Source organism: Rhipicephalus microplus, chromosome 2 (genome assembly GCF_043290135.1).
Source record: "Rhipicephalus microplus isolate Deutch F79 chromosome 2, USDA_Rmic, whole genome shotgun sequence".
NCBI classification, from domain to species: domain Eukaryota; kingdom Metazoa; phylum Arthropoda; class Arachnida; order Ixodida; family Ixodidae; genus Rhipicephalus; species Rhipicephalus microplus.
Window position 1 is genome coordinate 176,262,955 of NC_134701.1, and position 22,863 is coordinate 176,285,817.

General features: G+C 48.0%; 1 long non-coding RNA gene across 2 annotated transcripts; it reads left to right on the forward strand.

Annotated features, from left to right (window-relative positions):
• Positions 1-12,862: 12,862 nt before the first annotated feature.
• Positions 12,863-18,115, forward strand: LOC142796444 (uncharacterized). Of its 2 annotated transcripts, XR_012893845.1 has the most exons (5): positions 12,863-12,986; positions 13,116-13,291; positions 13,880-14,106; positions 14,162-14,275; positions 14,571-18,115. It is a non-coding gene; the product is annotated as an uncharacterized LOC142796444 (long non-coding RNA). The 2 variants fall into 2 exon arrangements; XR_012893844.1 differs by lacking the exon at positions 12,863-12,986 and having other exon boundaries at positions 12,999-13,291.
• The last annotated feature ends 4,748 nt before the right edge of the window (positions 18,116-22,863 follow it).

The following is a 22,863-nucleotide window of genomic DNA, read 5'->3' on the forward strand; positions in this document are numbered from 1 at the left end:
ATAACGAAGTACAGAGTAATGTACATATATTACCCAGACATGAATTTTGGAACTCTGAAATAGACTATCCTCCATGGGTGCTTGTTATACCAAGCATTGAATTCTCAATGAATGGAATTATCAGAAAGAGAGACATGTTCATCCAAGCTGCTCAACAACTAGCGCTTTATCAGATACACATGCGGTATCCAGGGTACATACATGTTTACACAGATGGCTCAAGTGCTACAACGTCTTCAACACCGGCATTTATCATACCACAGCTCAATATTCAGGAATAGTTTAAATTATGCCGCACGACGTCATCTACAACATCTGAGCTCTTCGCTATTCTGTATGCTCTAAAGTTTATAAACTCGGTAGCAGACGCTAGAAAATGGGTACTTTTCAGTGACTCACAGGCCGCATTAAGATCACTCTCCAGTACAAACAGGACAGTAATAAGTGATATTATGACATACGAAACGCTGAAGGAGCTCACTAAAGCTAAGAAGGCGCAACGTGAGATCAAATTCTAGTGGATACCTGGCCACTGCAACATTCCTGGAAACACAGCTGCCGATGAAGCAGCACGACAAGCACATCGTAAAGACGTTACTGTTTCTTTACCGATTTCGAAAAATGAATTGCGTAGTATTATAAAGAATACAACTTTCAGAATGAGCAAAACTGCTTGGTTTGACCAAAGTACAAAGAGCTGCGATTTATATCACATCGATCCATTTATTGAATTCAAAATTACGCTGGCATTAGATAGAAGGGTGGAAACTCTAATTCACCGATTGAGGCTAGGCACCGCATACACAAAACATTTTTTGCACAGAATTGGCAGAGCTGAAACTCCCGAATGCGATTGTGGATTTATAGATGAAGGCGTCTGTCACCTTCTCATAAACTGTCCACATCATGACACGCCGAGACGCCGTCTTAAAAGCGAACTGTTCGCATTGGACCACAGACCATTTAGCATGAAAAAACTTCTGGGCCCATGGCCAACTGGAGTTTTACAGTCCCACGCTTTAAAAGCATTAACACGTTTTTTACAAGACAGCGGGATTGCTGACAAGTATTAACAAAGACAAGCTTTCATTTGTAACACATGTACTTATTATGTACAGTATCATGTGACACCCATCACGTGTGTGTTGTGAAATGAATGACGTGTCGACTATTATGTACATACGAGCGAATGCATCTTTATAAGGACCAGACGTGTGCTTTGTTGTTTGGTTGTTGTGTTTTGTGTTTGTTGTTTGTGTTTTGTTGTTTCCAGAGACTTCTTACAATGACTTTCAAACATTTACTTACCATTGTGATATGTGCGTATAAGTGTGTCTTTGCATATCTGTGCCTGAGCTTTCTATTTTCCATGCACTGCTTTGTATGTTTTGCTTCAAGATACGTGTTCAAGTTTCAATCAACGGCTAAGGAGTAGCCAGCGCCAAAATAGTGCACCAACATCTCCTTATATATTATATCAATAATAATAAAAGATGAAACAAATCGATGGTGGTTTTCACCGTTCATTTATTGCAGTTAGTGCAGTGGGCGTGTAGCAGGACTAAGTTCAGATCGAAGCGGGTGGTCGCTTCTGCGTGGATGCTGCCGTGTTGATTTTCAAACACAGTTACCGGGGACAGGAGACAAAGTTAATTTCGTGCGTACGAACTAAAGGCGAAAAATAAACGTATCACATAATGATAATACACCAAAGAAACACCAATTTTACTCAACCCGGTCAATTTTAAGGCACTTCATACATCTAGGACTATGTTTTTCTGCGCAACTGTGTAACTTTCTTACACCCTATAACTTGGGTAGTGCTGAACCAAAAGGTTTTGGGCCTTGGGTCAGCACGAACACAAGAGCCAAGGATTGGCTTGGGTTCTGCGCATGCGCCCTGGTGCGTCTCAAGCTTCTTGGGCCCCCAAGCTCTTTGGGACCCCAATGCTCAAACTTCTTACAACCTCTGTTTAGCGGAACATTCGCATCTGCCGAGTAGAGTTTTGAAGTTTTCAGCATTTTTTTTTTCAAATTCTTTTTCAGTATTTCTTTCAGGTAAACGGTGATCTTAGAACCTCTTCGGATGTGTCCCTTAGCGCTGTTTGGTGTCCATATGCCTCTTTTCGTGTCCGTGTTTCACTTCGCGCTGCATCAAATCTGTTCAATGGTGTCCCTACATTTAAGGCTTCACTAGCTTCACTATGCACCCCTTGGGTCCGAGATGGCAACTTGTGCGTGCCATAGCTCCATACTTGGTACTACAATAGCTCCGTACTTGGTACTTGAGTGTTGAATAGGTAGACGAACGGACACACAGACAGATGCATGGATGGACGCACAGATGGCTGCACGGACGGATGTACGCATGGACCGACGCAGGAACGGATGCATGGACGAAAACAGGGACGGACACACAGATAAACGTGCGGACGCACGAACAGACACACGCATGGACGGGCGGATGGACGCACGGGCGGCCACACAGACGCACGCATGGATGGACGGAAGCAAGAACGAATGGACGGACGAATGCTTCGCCCCACTATCCATCATTCACTCCGTGGATATCCTGCCATTTCTTTTTCTTCACATTCGCATTACAATTACGTCTAATAACATATCCTACGCTTCTCTTGGCATTATTGTCTGTTAGTTGCGATCATTATTACGTAGAAGTGATACATGATTAAATTTACAATATAGACCCTTTCATTGTTTCCAAACACAACCCCTTGATGACATCCCGCCGTTTTCTCCACTGCTGTGCCTTCATAGCATAGGTGGACAACAAGAGCCTTATAAAATAGCCCGCTGATATTCTATAGTTTCCTTCCCTTATTTGGCAAAATATATTCAAATAAATGTTTTTGAGCTACGTAGAAATTATGTAATATCGTCACGTACTTTACGCCCGTTTTTTTTTATGTGAAAAACAAAAGAGAGGCTTTTCTTACCCTTGGAAAGAACTTGAAAACGTGCTTTCAGTTTCGACGTTAGGAGCACGTGAATGAGGTGACCGGAAGTTTTTTGGGAGGAACAATGCGTGCAACATTGAAACCGTCTATACTCTACTATGGCGGAACATTAAGGTTTTGTGTATAGAAAACATTATTCTATCGTGCGACGCCACAAACACATAGGAAGTATGCTTATAAAAAGTCTTCAACGATTTAGAGTACTTGGTACTCTACAATAGCAGAGCATGGAGCCGTCCCAGAAGCAGTTGCAACGGGTTGTGTTCGAAAAAAAATGGCAGATCCCAGGTACAGTGGAAATCGATGGTATGCGAAGCACGAATGAGAAATGTTGATAGGTCACTTTAAAATGAGTACAACGTTACAAAGTAGAAGTAAATGATGTACATGACTTCCATGTCATGATTATCATGTTTGGATGTGTCGTTTACCTTTGTCATCTATTAACGCCACGTGATACCAAATTCAGTATATGTGGAGCTAGCGAAACGGCCGCGAGCACGCTATGAGCCTGGTATGTTGTCATGTTCATACGTGACACACGTGTTAGGATTATTATGTTTGCACCAATCATATATTTCGTCATCCATGGACGTCACGTAACACCAAATTTGGTATATATGAAGCTAGCAAAACGGCCGCGAGCGCATCATGAAGAGCCCAATATACTCCAATGTAGCGTTGACGCGCATGCACGCTACGTTAGCAAAACGCGAGTACTCTATAGTCAGACGCCAAATGCGACCAGCGTCCGTCGGCGTGGCCTGACGGCAACCGGAACGAAATGCGACAAGCTGCATTTCGCACCGATGCGTTACCCAGACAACATTGTGTCTCCCTCTTTTCGTGACAGACATCGGACGCGCTCGCTGAAACGCGTATGCGTCAAAGCAATGTAGCATGGTGTGCGCCTGCGAGAGTATGGCAGGACCGGCGCCTGGCATGTCAATGCTGGTGTGACGCGACGAAATGAACGCTGGCGAGCATGTGCACCGCGTCACGTCGAAATGTATTGATTGGCGCCTTGACTTTGGCGTGTACTCATGTTCTCACATGACACGCATCTCATGATTATTATGTTTGCACCAGTCACATACATTCGTCATCCATTGTCGTCACGTAATACCAAATATGGTGTATGTGAAGCTAGTGAAACGGCCAAGAGCGCATCACGAGTGTGGCACGTAGTCATGTTGTTACATGACACGCATGTCGTGATTATCATGTTTGGATGTGTCATTTACCTTTGTCGTCCATTCGCGTCACGTAATACCGAATTCGGAGTATTGAAGCTAGCGAAACGGCCACCAGCGCATCATGACCGTGGCATGTAGTCATGTTGTTGCATTACACGCATCGCTTGATTATCACGTTTGCACCAGTCACATATCTTTGTCACCCATTCACGTATCGTAATACTAAATTTGCTATATGGGACGCTAGTGAAACGGCCACGAGCGCATCATAAGTGCGGCATGTAGTCATGTTGTTACATGACACGCATGTCATGATTTTCATGTTATGGGTAGTCGCTTGTGTTTGCCATGCAATCATGCCATACCATACCAGTTTTGCAACATGCCATGCGAACGAAACCACCGCAAGAGCTGCACGACCATGAAATGTAAATCGTGACATTCATGACATACATATCATGATATTGATGTTATGACTAGTCAAATATGTTCTTCATACAGTCATGTTATGCCATACCAAGGGCGATATCCATACCATTATCGAAACGGCCAGGAGACCTAAAGGTCGTGGGCGGCTGGATAGATAGATAGATAGATAGATAGATAGATAGATAGATAGATAGATAGATAGATAGATAGATAGATAGATAGATAGATAGATAGATAGATAGATAGATAGACAGACAGACAGACAGACAGACAGACAGACAGACAGACAGACAGACAGACAGACAGACAGACAGACAGACAGACAGACAGACAGACAGACAGACAGACAGACAGACAGATAGACAGATAGATAGATAGATAGATAGATAGATAGATAGATAGATAGATAGATAGATAGATAGATAGATAGATAGATAGATAGATAGATAGATAGATAGATAGATAGATAGATAGATAGATAGATAGATAGATAGATAGATAGATAGATAGATAGATAGATAGATAGATAGATAGATAGATAGATAGATAGATAGATAGATAGATAGGCTCAAACGCACCGAAGTTCGCTAAGAAATGCTTCTAATTTAAAAGTTTACGATTGAGAGTACGAGGTGCTTTGGGAGAGCACAACGCCGTGCCGTGGGCTTCAACGAATGACATACCTGCTTATGTGTTTAGAAAAATTATTTAACAATTTAGAGCACTTGACACTCTACTATAGGAGAGCAGAAAGCCGTCACAGTGAACAGTACATCTTTGCTTATAATGCCATGTGTTTAAAATCGTAGTTAAATATTTGGAGTACTTGGGTCTCTACTACGGGAGAGCTGTAAGCCGTCCAGTGGACCACTGGCAAATGGTGTTTAGAAAAAGAAATGGTGGACGATTCAGAGTACTTGGTACTCTACTATGGGAGAGCACTAGGCCGTCCCGTGAGCCTCTGATGTGTTTAGAAAAAATTTATTGCCACAAACGTCAATAACACTCAACAGAACATTTCCGTCTTAGACATGCTCTAACGATGATAAGACAGACGTCATTTACATGAACATCGATATGAGATGACGTTGAAAAAACATGTACATTCGATGGTTCACTCAAACACAACCACAAAATACTTCAAGGTAAACAAGAGACAAATAAAACATAAATATGTACATTTTGCATATTTACATGTTGGCATGCCATTTCTGCCGGCGCATCGACAGATCAGCCTACCAATACCAGGCCGGCCGAAAGACAAGTTTCACTCGTCCGTCATAGACCGACACAAAAGGGCAAGACCAGTGCCAAAGAAATTCCTCTTCACCGAGGAAGAAGAGCTCCTCCGACAAAACAGACAGCAGCTCCGAGTACAATCGTTCTAGGATCGGGTAGAGCGCGTGGCGGCGGCGGCCCGCTGCAACCGCCTCGCAGCGGTTGCGCCAGAGGCAGAAACAGCCGGCAACAATGAGAAGACAAGCGAAGCGGCCTCGCGAACAACGCCCAGAAGAAACGAAGCGATTTACTCTGAGGCAGTGAAATCCAGCATGTACGGCTCTCCAAAAAACGCGAGCAATGATACAATGCCTCAGAAAATGCTGATTTGTTTCCCGAAGGGAGCAGTTCGGACATGTTGCTGACTGGACTATTCTCCACCTTTCGAGGCGGTCGAGAGTGGGAAGTACACCCCATCCCAGGCGCCACATGAAGTCCCGAAGGTGTCCAGGCAGAAAAGAAGCCGTTAAGGAGCTCCAAGACACCCGTCTAGAGCGAGCACGGCGGGCTGGCGGGACCAACGGAAGCAACAAAGCAGCAGTTGTCTCAACTATGTGGTTGTTCAAAACATCTATGCCAGGACAGCTCGACTTGACATGGCGAAAAAATGCAACAGTTGTTGCATAAAACGCAGGAAGTGTTATTGACTGTGGCCCCCTGTTAAGTTGCGTATTAGGCATCAAATGGCGAAGGTGAGTACCCAGAAAGTAGTATGCAAGCGTTCGTGTGGGAGATTCCTCCCCTTGCACTAGGCGCAAAAGGAAACGCAGTGCCAGCAGCCGACAGCGTATGGACACTGAAGGGAAAGCAAAGCCTCCTTGAGCACGCTGCTGTCCCAGTGCCGCGCGAGAGACCAACTCAGTGCCGCCTGACCAAAAAAAGGAACACAAAGCAGACTGTAGTGATCGCACGATACGTAAAGATGGTTGCACGACGTGAGAAAGGTACCAAATGCGACCGCAAAATACAGTCTGCGCAAGGTACCTCCGCTCAAGAAGCGGGAAGTCAAAATCCTGTGCATCCTGAATTTTCAGTCTTACTTCCTCGAGAGCGTTTAACCAAACAGATTCGCAAATGCCGTAGTGGTTGTATGAAATACCTAAAATACGAAGGGACGCGGCCGGCTGAATGGGAACACCGGCGCTAAGCCTGGAGTTTGGAGAGCCAATGAAGAAATACCGGGATTTGGAGATGTTCAACGCTGCACCTGAAATGTCGCCATACTGGGAAAATACATGCAGGCTGCGTGAAAGGCTATCTTCATCTGAAAGGTACAAGGTTATATCATCAGCGAAAGCTGTGACTTTCACGACACCGCTACCAGGAAGCGCAAGACCCCGGACACGTGAATCCGCGTCAAGAGCACGCAAGTATGGCTCAAGGCTGAGGACAAATAGCACAGGAGACAATGGACAACCCTGACGGACCCCACGTGTTATGGAAAAGGCAGCACTTTCCCAACCATCCAGAACTAGTGTGCTTTTCAGACCAGTGTACGTATTTTTAATCATTTCCACAAACGAATGAGAAAAGCCGAAGGCTGTGAGCACATTAAAGATATACGCGTGCTCTAGTCGGTCAAACGCTTTTTCCTGGTCCAAAGACACAAGGATACCACGCGCAGATCGCGACAAAGTATAAGCTATGATATCCCGTGTCGTATATGACAAGCTGTGTATTTCTCGTCCAAGCACTGATGAAGTCTGGTGATGACCTATTAGGGTGTTCAACAGACCCCTCAAACGTTGAACGGCTACCGCCGCGAATATCTTATAGTCAACGTTGAGGAGCGTGATAGGTCTCCAATCTTCAGGATTAACAGAGGAAGCATCACCCTTTGGAATAAGCACAATGCGTCCATCTCGAAAACTTGATGGAAAGACACCGTCCTCGTAGCATCGCCGGATTACCGCGGTAATTGTAGCACCAATCTCATCCCAAAATGTCAAGTAAAACTCAACAGGTAAACCGTCTGGCCCTGGGGCCGTTCCACGTTTCATAGATTTCAGTGCCACCTTTACCTCTTCAGCCGACGGAGGGATGTGCAGGCAATCTGCAACTTCTTGAGGAATACGGGGCAAACTTCTAAGCATTGGCGGTGTTTCATCACAGTTAGTCCGCATGGCCGAACACGACATTGCTTCAAAATGCGCCAAGAAAACAGATCGATCACGCGTAGGAAGCCGCTGCGCAGGTGGTATTTGTGCTGTCATAGAGACAGGTGACTCTGATTGCCCAAAAAAGGAATGTCTCGCGTAGCGCAGCACCTCGGGATGTGCACATGGGTTGTGTCTACAGCGCCATGCTGCTGCCGCCAGGGACGAAGCAGCAGTCAAGCGCTGAAAGCGTTCACGCAGTTCACGCTGCCACGCTCGCATCAGAGGAGAAGGCGTCTCGGCGCGCAAAGCAATGCGTAACTTCATCGCGGTATCAGCAAGCTCTTCAGAAACGCGTCGACGAAGCGAACGCCCCTCTACTGCGCAGCGCAGGCGCCACTGTGTTTTAAGCGCATCCCAATCTTCAGGACCAGACGCCGTGAGCGACACACGTATTGCGCGTGACAAATCTGATCTTGAGCGCGCGTCCTGTAGGACGCGAACATCAAGACGCCATGGCTTTTCTGAGAAAGAAAATGGAACTTCGAGCTTCAAGACAATAGGCCGATGATCAGATACGTACACAGGAGAAGGTGGGAAGGACGGAACGCATAAATCAGAGACAAACGCCTCTAACGCTCGTGGGATATAAGCCCGGTCGAGCCTGCTAGAGGATCGTCCACGTCGCCATGTCCAAACAAAGGTATTTCCGTGCACTACATTGTGCGCGTCTAGTAATGAAAAGTGGTGGACAAGGCGGCGAAGCTCGCGTGAATTCCAAGCAGACCGGCCCCAGCCAGGACCTTGTACATCGGTTCGCGTATTTAGAACGCAGTTGAAGTCGCCAATCAAAATGACGTCACGACCGTCAAGAAAAAACACATCCAGGTCTCTAAAAAAGTCATTAGACTGTCCAGCTTGCGCTGGCCCATACACACACAGTATCCTTAATCTGAAAGAAAAGTAGCTACAGTCTAAAGCCAAAACCCTGCCCACGCCATCGTAAAAAGCATGATGATCCCTTAATAGAGCTCGGTTAAAAATAATAATACCTACTCCCGTAAAACGAGATGTAGCAAAAGAGAAATAACAATCTAGGTTGAACCTTCGTTTAAAAGCAAGCACGTCGGATAGCGAGAAAAAATTTGTTTCCTGGAGGCACAAAACATCACAATTTGCAGCGCGGGCGACACTAATCACTTCAGCCTGCTTTGCCGGACTGCGAAAACCCTGAACGTTCAATGAAATAATATGCAGTGTAGTAGCCATAATAAAAAGTAAAGACTAACCTGGACGCATAGTTCTAGACGGTGTCCTGGAAAGTGTCCAGGGGACTCTTGCTCGACCAAATTACAACGCACTGTTCGACCCTCCAGAAGAGGGTCGAGGTTTTTTGGACCGTTGGGATTTACCACGGCCATCACTGCGTTCATCGGAGCAAGAGCTGGAAGTGTGCCCTCGCTTTGTTTCACGTGGAGCTCCCATTTCAACGTCAAAATCGGCAAGGCTAGACAGTCCGATGCTACTATCCAGTCCCAGGCTGAAGCCGTCTTCCGAAGAAGTGTCCTGAGGAGGTAGGGACTGAGCCGCCGGCAAGCTTGGATCCACATTCTTGATGCTGGCAGCACTGTCCGCGTCTCGGCAGTCCGGTGTAGGCACCCTTTGTGTGGGCGATTTTTTACGTGTACGACGCGATGTCGAAATGGTCGGAGCGGCCGCAACAGAAGAGGCTGTGGTGTTTTCGCCACTGTTTTCCAAAATAACCGGGGTCGTAGGGCCAACTCCAACAGCAGCAGCCTGATAACTGGGGTCATTTGTGCACTGAACATCAAGTGGCGTCAAAGAAGAGACGCCGACGCCGTTTTCAGGGCAGTGCGTTGCGTCTTTCGAAGCGCACGGTTCCTGCACCAGCGGGGAGGCCGACGCGCCAAGCGTCGCATCGACAATCGCGCTTTCGTTGTGCGCTTCGTTTGAAGGAACTTGTAGGGGTGAGGCCAGCACAGCGTCGGTGACCTCCTCTGCGTCCCCCGAGTCGGTAGTTGGTTCCATTGCCGGTGTCAGTGGTGGAAAAGCACTAGCGGCAGCGTCTGAGTAAGAGCGGCGGACAGGGCAAACCACAGTTGGGTGGCCGTCCCCGCAGCGTCGACATGGGCGGTCACATCCATCACTAACGTGACCGTGCACACCACAGCGACCACAATACGGTGTTGTGCACTGGGCTCGTAGATGGTCCCCTGAGCCGCATCTTCGACATACACGCTGGAGACCACGGTAGTCAAACGTAGCACGGTGACCGGAGATGCGCAGGTAGTTCGGCACAGGATTAGCGGCGTTCATCTCCATTCGAACATACCGCGTTCCAGTGAGTACGCCGCGTCGCCCGCTCATCAAACCACTGGTGACAGTGAGCACCTTGCCATATGGGGATAACGCTTGGACGAGAGCTTCGTTTGAGACGAACGATGGCAGGAACAGGCAGGCGACGTTGGTCACTTGTGGGCCAACGGGAACAACTTAAACACGCTCGCCGCCGATCACCAGGCAGCCAGCATTGACGATTAGAGACATGGAGGCCATGCTCTTAACGGTGACTTGGAAGTTTCGAGCTCCCTGATGCTGCACGCAGTATACCTCTGAGAGGCCGACTATTGAGGCCGTCGCATCAACGACGGTCTCGGCACTAGTCCCCGTAGGGACAACAACGTCGAAGACAAGCGCCTTCGAAGGCGTCCAAGACGCGACGGGCACCATGACTCGTACTGACGGACGCCCCCGACGTAGAACGATCAGGGACGTCCTTAGCACTTACTCAGCACTACACGTGAGCATGGGGATTAGCACACTTCCCGTACAACGTCCTAAGGCATTGTCCGAGGAGAACTGCAACTTAGCGTTACATTACGTATCCCTGCCAGTGTGCCTCTGATAGGTGACCATAGAGAAAGAAGAAGACAAGAGCGGACACTCCGCAAAACCTGGCCTCAGGAAGTGCGTCACGACTACGTAACGAACTAGTGCTCCCACCAAACGTCAGAGGGCGCAAGCGCAAAAAAAAAACACAGTTATAATCAATGCAACAAAATTGTTTTCACAAATTAATAATTACACGGCCAAATTTGGTATGTTCTTTATACATAAAAACGATTTATTCAACACACCTTACGTGATTATTTCTCTTCAGCCGTACTGTCATAAACACCATCTACCCAGCGACAAGCCCATGCATGACTGACAGCGAGAAGCTTTCGTCGCTTTCGTCAACGTCGGCTGCGTCGGCGTTTTCAAGCGTGAGATAACAGGTGAGGCACGTTTTCAAGCGAAGCTTGTTGAATGACATGTTGTTGGTCTTGTTGGGTCATTTTTTCAGAAAACGTTTACGCCTGCGCGAAAAAGACACCATGCAACAAACACAGAAAGATGCACACACACACGTTGCGCTTCGTGTGTGCGAGTTTGTTTCTTACGTGGCGTCTCATTCACGCAGTTGTAACCTTTTTCTGAAGCTTGTAAGGACTGGGAGGTTCGCTAAAAAGAAAGTTTGTGGCTCTATGCGGCGGTTAGACGGGAACATTGTGCAACGTATGCAGTATAGCAAAGGCGGCACGGCGTCAAGCCGAGGCGACGCGTGCTGCGTCTGCCACGGACGCGAGCGTCTGTGCGCTGAGCATAGCTGGGCAGCTAGGTCGTAGGCTCGGTGCAAAATATTGCGAAGCGTTTGCTGGGCCTCGCATGCTTCACGACGCATTTCCCGAAGGCTCGGAACACGAATAATTCTTGGTGTGCCGGAGGCAAATCAGGACTAGCCAAGTGGCCATCATCTTCGTTTCTTCGCTAGCCTTGTGCCACTAGTGCAAGCTGCCCACAAATTTTTTTGACGTTTCCAATATAATTTTACCGCACAAATTTCACCTACGATTTTTCTTCCCAATGTACTGCTGATACTGCGTACGCACAAAGGTGTTCTAAAGTTTCCAGGCCGCGATACCATTGCATTACAAGGAATAGCGGCCTGGAAACTTCTGAAGGTCTTTGTTCATGGTCTTGACGTATATCTTTGTAAGTCAGAGTTTTATGGGTCAGAGATGTATCACTGGTTTTGTATTGTGCATCGATTAGCTAATCATTCAAAGGGGTTTGCTGGTACACTTATGACGTGCACATATCTTTTAGATGCGGAGCATCTTATACTCGCGCCTTGTAGTGCGCCGTCCGCACCGCTTCTCGAACATTCGACAGCTGACGCGCGCGCATGCGCCGTCGCGCCGTCGCCCACTCTTCCACCATCTGTGCATCCCTTCCTCCTCTACACACCGCGCGCGCTTCACTCCTCCGCCATCTGTGCACCCTTCCTCCTCTACACACCGCGTTCGACAGCTACAATTCTCCTGATTCTCCAGTGGACGCGCATGTGGCGTCGCGCTTCGAGAACATTCAACAGCTGACAGTGCATGCGCCGTCGTGCTGTATATATACTCAAGGTCGGCGCTCGCTCGCTCAGTTGCCGCTCGTCGGTTGGTTTGTACGGCGCGTCGACGTCCAAGGTCGCGGTGAAATGAATTCCAACGAAACCACAAACACAATGATCGACGTCCCTTCGACCAGCGCCGCCCTTTCGCATACGTGTGTACGTGTTCACTCATTTAACACCCCCTCCTACAACCACGTTAACCAATTTAGCCATCGACCCAAGTAAGTCGCAATTTAACACCCCATTTCACAACCACATTAACCAATTTAGCCATCGACCCAAGTAAGTCGCACTTTAACACCCCGTTAACCAATTATATGGTCCGCATCCTCCTCAGTGTTCCCCCGAGGGAAGCTGCGGGCAATTTTTTTGTAATTTGACAGCGAAGCATCCACTTACTAACATTTTCAGACCGCGCTGACGCCATGCCGTCCGGAGGTCCAAGCTACGGCAGCTACTGCTGTGTATCGTGGTGCTTCAACAATGTCAGAACCCACAAGAAGCCTGGGACGAGTTTCTTCCGCGTACCACGGGACGGCAGGTGTGTTAAAGCTTTTGTATGGTTTGCATGTCTGTAGGCTTACTGTTCGTACTTGCTAAGTGAGGGTAACAATAAAAAATCACTATTCAAGCACTTCCCCTTTCAGCTGATAGTTCATTGCCAATGCAGGATGAAAGCATGGATGCAGTATGCTGGACGCGATGATCTCCTGAGTAAGCCGGCCAGCCTATTGTACGCAACGTACAGGGTTTGTAGCGACCATTTTACTGCTCAAAGTTTCATGGACCCTGGGCACACAAGGCTTACAAGAATGGCTGTTCCCAGTGTGCAACCAGCTGCACCATGTAACTGATTGACTGAAACTCAAATATGTGCAATAGCAGCCACTTGTATTGAATCAGTGGCGACAGTTAACCGTGAAGATCTTTGTAGCCGATGGAGAAACCTCACTACAGAAGTAACACTTGGAAAGTCTTAAATTCTGTGAATTGTGGGCTATTACCTTCCTAACAGCAGCTTTACATTTCTGTCATTTTTTGATGCTCTGGACCTGCGCAACTTGTTTTGAAGGACTTTAAAGGGCTATTTCACGTTATCTTCAAGCCTGAGTGCACATGTACGTATACCTTTCATCAGTGAAAGCTGCCACTGTTGATAATTCCAAAAATCACAAATTACTTGTTTCCTAGTTGGTGCCGTCTCTTTTCTTCCACGTTCGACCAATTTATGCGTTTGAAAGAGCTGTTTAAGTTTCCCCATGCTACAAGCTTTGTAACTTGTACCAACTGCACATATATGCAGGTTCTCTGAGCGTCGCTTCAAGTAGTGACTGTGACATGGCTGCAGAAGCTGCACTGCAAGGTGCGGATGAGCTTCAGTTTGTGTTATTTTAAGCCTCTTACTGACACATTGTCGTAATTTCATCTCTTCAGGACCTGAGGTAGAGGCTTCAAAAAGCGGCTCCCACACATTGAGGTGCCCCGATGAACAGGGTGCGTTCAGTGTCGCGATTTCTTTTTTTTACCCAAATTGACTGTTGACCAAACCTCTGCAGGTGGCAGCTCCCTTGTAGCTGGCGAAAGAATTTGTGATGATTTCGTCTTCCCGGAGAAAACCTTAACCAGTCGTTCAGCTGTCACAAAAGGAACTTGTGTGGCCGGTAAGTTGTATGTTCACTTCAACACCAGAGTGGATTGATATAGAGACTTCCGCAGGCCGCTCGCAAGATTGTTCCGACAGCACTGTCCGAGGCACCGAACAAGCTTCACAAGACCCTCCAGAAGACGTCTCCGCCAACAGCTCCACGCCTGAGTGCCTTAGAGAAAATGGTGACTATGCTTTTATTGCAGCAGTTTTTAATGTGCTATTTTATGTTTAGGACATTCTGAGGAAACTATCCTCAAAAGGACACTACGTGTGCACTTACAAAATGTAAGGGTGGGCTCTCAGTGATTTTCATTTTTTTGTGCATTGTCAACATTGTGAATGGTTTGTTTTTAGGTAGAGGAATCGAAAACTTTGTACCACATTAGGTTGTGCACCTTGGGTCTGAAAGAGCGAAGAAAGTGCTCGTATGGGATTAGTTGTTCTTTGCTTTTACATCAATTTTTTTGTTTATTGCAGTGCGTTCCTGTGTGCCAGCGACAATGTCTCCATCAATGAAGTACAAGCAAACCATTAAACATCTGCAAGCCAAAGTAGCAGCACAGCGGAAAACTATCAAAAGACTGCAGAGACAGCCTCACCAAGCACCGTCATCGACTTCGAAGGCCCTTGAAGTTATCCGACTGCACGTCACCGAGGAGGTTTTTAAACTTCTTTCTGCGCATGTTCGCTTGAGGCCCAAACGCAAGGGCAAGCGGTTTCCCGTGTGGTTCAAGAAATTCGCTCTTCACTTAAACTTCCGAGGTCCGCGAGCATACCGATTTCTGGCTCCGTATTTTTCTTTGCCCTCCCGGCGTTCATTAAGGAGGTGGCTAGCTAATGTAAAGATGACTCCAGGCATGATTCCAGGAATCCTTTCTTCCATTGCAACAAATACTCAAGCTTGGAATGAACGGGACCGAGTGTGCGCTTTAGTTTTCGACGAAATAGCACTCAAAAAGAATTTGTACTATGATGCTTCAAGAGACGTTGTCCAGGGTTTTACAGATGATGGCACTCATCGCACTTCAACCATCGCTCATCGAGCACTGGTTTTTCTTCTTGTTGGTGTTTCGAGAAAGTGGGTTCAACCGGTTGCTTTTACTATAGGGCACACATCAACACCATCATCTGTTATGCATAACTTGCTGGTGTCACTCATTTTGGAGCTTAGGAGCAATAATATTGCAGTGAAAGCAGTCATTTGTGACCAGGGCAGTTCAAATGTAAGTCTCGCTAACCAACTAAGAGTGACTGTAGCAAAGCCTTTTTTTGAAGTTAATGGTGAGCGGGTATATTACATTTTTGATGTTCCGCATTTAATTAAAACAACGCGCAATAATGTCCAAGCACACAAGTTATACATTGAGGATGACATCGTTAACTGGTCGCACATTGTAAGCCTTTACCAATCCTCACATGAGTTGCGGTTGCGATTGGCTCCAAAGTTGACTGAACGGCACGTTCATCAGAAACCTTTTTCTAATATGAAGGTCAGCAGAGCAACTCAGGTCCTCAGTGCATCAGTTTCGATTGCTATCACGGCAATGGTGTATGCGAAGGTGCTGCCTGCCTCGGCCATCACTACAGCTCAATTTTGTGATCGTATGGACAGGATTTTCGATGCCTTGAACAGCTCGAGTAAAAAAAGAACTTCGCAAAAGCTGCGGCATGCAATCATGAAAAATGATTCAGAGCTGATTGACTTCCTCCGAGGCCAGCTTCCCTGGATTGCATCATGGCAGTTTGTTGGCAGACGTCAACCACAAACCATCGTAGGTTGGCAAATTACAATTCAGGCAATTTGTCAACTATGGGACGACCTCTCCAAAAATTACAATTTTGAATACCTGTTAACACGCAGGCTTCAACAGGATCCTCTGGAGAACATATTTGGCCACATTAGGCAAAAACAGGGTTGCAACACCAACCCCAATGTAGCACAATTTATTTGTGGCCTGAAGCACATCTGCATAAGAAAACTCTTCAAGCTGTCAGAATACGGAAATGTCGAGGATGATGAATGTGACCTCCTCCAGGAGCAGCTCTCGCCATTCTCCCTCACCAGTGCGTCTCTTGTGGATAATGAGGAGTGTGCACAGCCACAGCCTGACGACTTTCCCGCTCTAGACGATCTCTCTGAACTTGCGACAAACATTCACTCCCATATTATCGATGACTCCGCTGCATATTATGTAGCTGGTTTTCTCATCAAACACTTCCTTCGGAATGCATGTGACGGTTGCAGTTGCCCACAGTTACTGAAAGACGACAGTGAGACGCTTAAGGGTACCCACCAGTATTTCACAATGCTCAAAGCATACCACGTCCCCAGCAAACTTTTTGGGAATCTCACTGTGCCATCAGAAGCAGCTTTTGCATACGTACAACAACTTGAATCTCACTTTCTTACCATAATTAAGGCCACTGCACATCACCTGAAAGTGTGCGATGTTTTGTATCACCATCTGTCAAGTGTTGGCGATTTTCATTTCTGCTCTGCTGGGTGTCGCGCTAAGTTTCTGAAAATGTTTTGCCGGGTTCGTTTATGTTGGCATGTGCGTTTTGTGAACTGAAACTTAGACAGGGTTATGTTCCAGTCTTCAATCTCGGGCATGCAGCTTGACAAGTTCAAAGGTTAGCAATTAGCGGTGGGTTTACACTAAAGTATTCCAGTTGAGCCGAATCCTGCAATAGCTTTGTCATGTTATTACTTCGTTACAGCAGACTTCATTATGGTCTTATATGCTTATATTCAGTTCAACTGGACTAACCACTCCTTCGTTGCATTCATTGTTTTGGTTACCCGCTATGAGGAGTACGAACACTGTGTATTCGCTCGAAGTGATTTGCATAGCCTTAAAAAGAATGTTGGGTATCCTGTCTGTATTTTTTGTAGCAAATACGGGCGAACTGTACACTTTACTGTGGGTCGCTTGGTCACTGTGTATGCTTTATCTCTCCAGCTCAAGTAATATATCGATAACAAAACCGCTTGTTGAAATGTCTTCGAGCGGGTAAGGAACACAGTATGAAGTGGGCACGGTTCATGTTATCACGCTTTTCGTATTTTAGCTTCTCATCAACCTCCTCATCTTGCCCATCAAAATTTTCAAAAGAATACCCAAACTTGTAGCGTTTCATGGGGCTGCGGACGCTGCCATTTTATTTTTATATAGCTTGTGAGTGATAACGTACGATGTAGAGCCTTTGTGAAAAATAATGAGCCAAAGTGGTTTCCTTCTGCTATTTATTAGCCCTGTAATACCGCTCTTGTAGCACCAATTTAAGTCCACAATTCTGGATAAAGTGATGACTACAATCTATTTTAGCTCGCAAGCGTCACAGCAACACCCAGACGCAAATCACTTGGGATCTTAAGTTTTTGATGAAGGCGACGCATAACAAAAGCCACAAGACCTGCCAGTGTTGTAGCATAAAGTTTGTCTTTAACGTAGTGAGCAAGCTGCAAAGCCCTACCTTTCCGAGGACAAGCAGGCATCAAGTCTGCTTTTTTTCCATTTTGGACTAGCTGTTCTTAAGCACAGCCAGCACACTGCACCTTTGCCTTTCTGCTATATTGTGTCGTGTGGTTTCTGTGCGCTCTTTTTTTCTATGCATTATTTCGGTTAAGCCCAGGCGTGATTCGCGACTTCATTGCTGTGTATATGTCACTTCTTCCTTCTTCATCAGCATTGTGCACTGTGTTTTTGCCATAGATCCTTACTTACCCACTGGCCCGGTGTGTCATACTTCACCAGCTTCTCGGCTTCTGCCAACTCTAGCGATGTGTGCGTTGTCTGTGTTCTCTATGTATTTGTTACAATATTTGTTACAATTTATTTGTAAGGCGAGATGCATTTGTTGTCTACCTTTGTCATATTGTGCTTTTTATATTCTCATACTCTACCTTGCCTTTGAATAAAACATTGCGGATGCTCTGTTTCTTTGACTGATATATACATTGATCACTTGTTCCAAAAGAAAAACACAAGCGCGATGAATAAAACCGTAGTGAATTATCATTACCTGCATCTCTTTTTATTATAAATTAATCGAAATAAAAATTACGTCACGACCGATTCGCACAAACCACTGAACAAAACAAAACAGGGTATCACTAAATCAAAACGACCTACAAAAACTATCCATTTGGGCGATGAAAAATGGTCTAAAATCATGAGCTTTCGTCATAGCCAAACGTCGGTTACGCAAAGTAATTCAAAATTTGCGCCAGTGAAACCGAAACCGGAAGCGCACGCCACTTGCTCTCATCAACCACTAGGTGTGCTAGAGTCGATTGGGCCGCTGGGGTCTACGGGAGTGTCCACTCTTCACCTTTTTTATTTCTCTATGAGGTGACTGCCATATTGTTGACTTTTGTGATCTCAACAGCTCTGTGAGTTGGGATAGTGGAATTTACAATAGAGATATATGTTTGTGTCGCTGGTTTTTGGGTCGGAAACATTAACGTTCTGACAAAATATAGTGAGAAAGTCTGCATCAATGCCTGACTGAGTGAAGCATTTTAGAGGACGCGACGAACATTTATTTCGCTATATGCCTAAGGTTTACCCCTACGCAGGGAAACTACTAAGCATAGAACGTCAACCAGCGGTTAGACACAATTCACAGCTTGCACCTACGTCACTCGACGTTACTGCTCTGAACCAGTCGGCCATTTTGATGAACCACGGTCAGGCTTTGTTCAACAAAATGAGGTTCAACCACGTCGCGTCGGACCTACGAGCTTCTTCCTCCGTGATGGTTATATGCGCAATTGGGGCTACTATATTATTACCGACACTTCCGGAAGAAAGGGGGAGACGCTCTAGGTGCCGACCAGTGCGGACGCGCGGAGATCGGCTCCTGCTTTTAAGAATGCTTTCCTGTGGTATTCACGAGTTTGTCGCTGAGTTTTCAGTCCCATCGTGTGCCTAAGTTCTCAAGAAATCAGCAGATACCACCTTTGTGCTGGTGAGTGGACTTTTAAACCGTTTTGGGGACATTTTCACACGGCAACGCCACCGGGGGATTTAAGCCTAACCAAGGAGGCGATTGTCGCCGATGCGCCGACCCGGCGCCAACGTGACTCAACGCTCTGCGCGTTCCAGGACCTGCAAGTGAGAATGGAATACCAAGTAGATGGAGAGGACATCTCTCCAGAGGATGGGGGGCGCTGCGAGCGCTTGATGGTGACGGACGCACTCCACATCGCCTCCGTAGATTTTCTGCTATTTCTGTGGACATTCACCCTGGTACCCCTGAAACTTGAGTTTATCGTCACCGCCAAGTTCTTCGCTTCGCCTAGACAACACCTTCGTCCAGGTGGGTCCAGTTTTGACAACTTGAGGGACATCCTTCACTCGCGGCTACAACGCCGCCTCGCTAAAGGCTCTCAGCCCGGCGATGGCGGCCGCCAACGTGGTTACGGGCTATGATCCTACCTCAAGCCAAGTACTGTCCATGAAGATTTCATCCTCCGTAAACACTATGCCATCAGAAGACGAATACCTCGACGACATGGTGAGACTGTGGCAACGCAAGCAGGCCAAATCAAAGTCTGCGTCTCAACAACAACGAGACGCCCCAGCTGGCCGCCATTCCCCAGCCTTGCAAGGAACGCCGGCGCGCCATCGCTCCGGTGGTGTGCCTACCTCTGCTCCGTCATCGCAGCCAGCGAAGCAACGCAAGTGGCGTCCGCGTCAGACTCCTCGCCTCTCTCGCGACGACTACATCGTAGTAGTGAAACCTCGCGTTCCCTGCGAGCTACGCACATTTGTCCCGGCCGATCGCGCGGGCGACGCCATCTGCAGCTACCTCGGCGACCGGACTACCACGCAAATTCAAGTGTGGCCAATCTGGGAACAGAACATCTTGGTCTGTAGCACCACCATTTTGCCTATGGCACAGCGACTCCTCGGGGACTTCCAGCTGCAAGTGGGGGATCAGCAGCTGCCCGTTCGAGGCCACGCCAAGGCACCAGGGGATACATGCAAGGGCGTCATCAACGTAAACCCTGCTGAAAGCGCGGAGAAGATAAAGTCTGAACTGTATTGGCCTCGAGGTACTATCCTTGCGGTCCGAAAACTCGGAGATTCCGCAGCGGCGGTGGTGACTTTCGAGGGCACGAAGTTACCCCGCTTCCTCTTCTACCACTCTGTGGCGACGTATATCCGCGCCTACAAGAAAACGGTCCCTGTTTGCACCAAGTGCGGTACCATCGGCCATCGACCACCTCAGTGTCCTCACCTCGCTCCAACGCAGTGTGCCAAATGTGGAACCCCGCACCTGCAGGTCTCAATACCCATGACTGCCACCCCAAGTGCCTCCTCTGCCACGGCGCCCATGAGACTGGGACCAGTGGCTGCACTGCAAAGTATAGGAAACGCAAGCAGCCCTCAACATCCCCTCGAGGAACCACCTCATATTCATCACAGCCAGACAGCGGCACCGACCTGCATCAGTCGGCTCCACCACTCCACGCCGACACTCAGGCATTCCCACCACTCGAAGCACCAGCGGTGGTACTTCAGGTGAGCAGTTGGGCAGGGAATGCTGCTTGTAAGCCTCTCTAACCCCCTTCTGTCGATCCTCCTTCTCCCGAACTTGCAACTCTTCGCCAGCAAGTTGCGGCACTTCAAAAGCAAAATTATCTTTTAATAAACAACTCGAACTCATAAATAAGCGACTTCACCCCAACAACAGTGTACTGCAAGGCCATCCGGTATTGCCTCCGCTGTCCAGGCGGCTACGCCAGCTACGTCCAAGCTGAGTCCTTGCGCTAAGTCCACTTCCATTAAAAAGCCGGTTCAAGCAACCATGTGCACTCCAGCACTCGGAACCGGTGCCGCATCTACTCCAGAAGCTCTTGAGGCTCCTGGGGCACCTCAGGTTCTCTTGCCCACTAACCGAACTCTCCCTAGCGAGGAGCGCGCCCCGCGCATAGAGGAACGCCTTACGCGCGTCGAAGCTTCGACTAATCACCTCCTCACCAGCTTCTCTGTCCAACGCATAGTAGTAGAGTTTACCCAGGCTATTCAAGCCTGGACAATCACCCAGTTTCAACCCAAGGCATCGCGTTCTCGCTCCTGCTCGGTGAGCAGTGAAAGTGCAGCTCCACGGCGTCGTCGTAAGGTGGCTACCACCACCCCGCCGTCGGACAATCCGGCCTCTGTGCCCCTCCCTACCTCTGAGGATTCCGAGCGGGACATGGAGGACCAAATATAAAACCTAAGACAATCACGATGGCTACCAATCGTACGTCCTGTTCAAACATTGCGTCTTAATTCGAGATCATACAGTGGAACCCTTGAGGCTTCGGGAACAGGCGAAAGCGTTCACATCTTTCCCTTTTCCTCAGCTCACTTGGCTCTCAGCCGGCCGTCTTGGCGCTCCAAGAATCTGGCCCTGCGCCATCCCTTTCTGGATACTGCTCCTATGTAGGCGGCACCACCGCATGTCTCCTCGTGCATAAAGCTTACACGGCGATACAGATTGACTTCGATCTAGATCTTCCTTACGACTACTGCATGATATCAGTGCTGTCTCAGCGGAGGGGCCAACCATCAATACATATCTTAAACGTGTACTGTCCCCCTCGCCTTGCGAGGGCTTCGTTTGCGCATCTCTTCCATCGGGCGCTGCGTATAGCGGCCCGACAACCACTGGTGATTGTCGGGGACTTTAATGCCCCCAGCCCTCACTGGTGTTACCACTACGAGAAGGCCCGGGGCAGAGAGCTCAAGGAGCTCATTTCCTCGCTGAGCCTCACGCTTCTTACCGATCCGGCACAACCCACACGTTCCGGCAACTCGGTCACGCGAGACACATGCCCCGACTCCTCCCTCACCCGTCACAACCGCGATGCTACATGGGAAATATTAGGCGAAACCCTAGGCAGCGATCAATTTTTACTCCGCATTTCGTTCACACCGCGGCAGAAAATGCGCCAACACCGTCTCACCGATTGGACTCAGTTCAGAATGCAACCATTTCCCGCCGTCCTCTCCTCGACCGAATATGCAGCGTGGGCATCATACGCCCTCCATTTCAAACAAGCGAACACTCGCACCCTTGCAACCTCTAATTTGACTCCTGCAATCGATCCACACCTCCTACATCTTTGGCACGCTCGCCGCGGGCTCGTAAGGCGCTGGAAACGCAACAAACTTAATCGGAAACTTCGCGCTCGCATTGAGGCGCTCACTGCAGAGGCGGCCGCATACTCTGCACACTTTTCCGATGCTAACTGGGCAGACACCTGCTCGAAGGCTGCAAACCAGATGAGCTCCAAGAGTGCGTGGCGACTCTTTAGAAGCCTTCTCGATCCCTCCACCACCAGGGGAGAAACGCAACGCCAGCTCCACCGTGCTCTGCATGCCTTTCAGGGCACTACGGATCAACTCGCGCGAGAACTTTGTGACCGCTACATCTGCCGCGCAATTGATCCCGCGGGCCTAGCATATACGTATTCCGGCGCCCCTAACAACGGCCTCGACGTCCCATACACGCTTTCCGATTTACGATGTGCACTCACGAAAATGCGACGGGGCACGGCCCCTGGACGTGACAGAATCACAGTATCGCTCCTGGCAAATCTTCCCGACCAAGGACACCTCTCGCTACTCCACCTTATAAATTTGATATGGGACTGCTCTCCGCTGCCAACGGAATGGACCACATCGGTCGTGACATTCATACCCAAATCGGCAAAGTCCGTTAGTATCGAGGCACTGAGACCCATCTCACTTACGTCCTGCGCAGGCAAACT